We start from the raw sequence: 1,158 nt of genomic DNA, 5'->3' as shown, positions 1-1,158 counted from the left end.
TGTGGTGGGTGGGGAGAGACAAGGACAGAGTTGGTGATGGCGGAGGGCGAAGGCGGGAGGAGGGGGACCCGGGCTCTGCAGAAGGTGATGAGGGATGCGGGCTGGCACAGGGGCAGTGGGGACAGATGGGGGAGAGACGCGGCAGGCCTGGAGGGACAGGCGGGAGGGACAGGCTTCACGCGCCCTGTGGGCCCCCAGTCTCGAACCTCGGCCCTGGGGGACGGCACTGTCCACTTGGCTTAGAGGACCTGGGCTGGGTCGTTGCCAGAGTCCTGCAGCCCGGACGAGGACCGAGCACCGGCCTCCCTCGCGGGCTCACTCGCTGGGAAATGACCCCACGGCCCTCACACAGACGCACAGATCCACGCGGCCCCCGCCCTCCAGGTAGAACGACGGGCCTGGGGGCAGACAGGATCTGTCTCTCGTTCTCCCTCTCCCTTCCTCTGTCTCTGTCTCTGCCTCTAGCTCTGACTCTCGCATCACTCATGCACTTAGACACACAGACATGCACACACATTTTTATCTGGGTTAAAGTGATCTTGGAAACTGCAGAGGAGGGAGTGCAGGCATGTGTGTACACGCATGTGCGTGTGGGCGGGCTGCGTCCATGGGTCCAAAGTCGAGGGCATGCTCCTGGCACACTGCGTGTGTGGCGGGTTGGTGTGCATGTGCACACGTGTGTGTGTGGCCCCTCCGTGCTCCCTGTCTCTCGGGGACTGGGCTTGGCCGCGCTGGGCAGAGCCTGCTGGGGTGGGTGCTGTGGCGTGTGCTTGGGAGTCCATGTGGCGGGGCCGGGAGCCCGGGGAGACCCCGTGCAGACATCCGCTCCGCCTGGCGCGTTCTCCCTCCAGTCCTCGGCGCCCTGGGCGGTGAGCCGAGCTTCCTGCCCAGACCCCACGTATCGCGAGGCTTGGCTGAGCGGGCCAGAGCTGGGTCTGGTGCGAAGGGGCTCCCGGCCCAGAGCGACTGCTCCGCGCTGCCATTGTTGTCGCTCGGCCCCTCCCCTTTCCTTCTCCCGCCCTGTGGAGCCGGCCATGGGGACGTCGGACATGCAGGGCAACTTCTGGGACCCACTTCCCCAGTGCCCACCGGCCCCCATCCCCTCCCAGTCCACCCCAGCACGGTCCTGCGGCAGGCGCCGGCGCCCGCACCACAAAA

The 1,158-nt window shown here is 66.9% G+C and overlaps 1 protein-coding gene across 1 annotated transcript in view; it reads left to right on the top strand.

Moving 5' to 3' along the window:
- The first annotated feature begins 279 nt into the window (after positions 1-279).
- Positions 280-1,158, top strand: part of LRRC4B (leucine rich repeat containing 4B) — a 30,894-nt gene continuing 30,015 nt past the window's right edge. Inside the window, 1 exon segment of the mRNA XM_027770361.1 lies at positions 280-384. The gene's annotated coding sequence lies outside the window, so the exon portion shown is untranslated.

This window comes from Tupaia chinensis, unplaced genomic scaffold (genome assembly GCF_000334495.1).
Source record: "Tupaia chinensis unplaced genomic scaffold, TupChi_1.0 Scaffold000129_1, whole genome shotgun sequence".
NCBI classification, from domain to species: Eukaryota; Metazoa; Chordata; class Mammalia; order Scandentia; family Tupaiidae; genus Tupaia; species Tupaia belangeri.
Note: the sequence above shows the minus strand (reverse complement) of the source record. Positions and strands in the feature narration are given on the sequence as shown.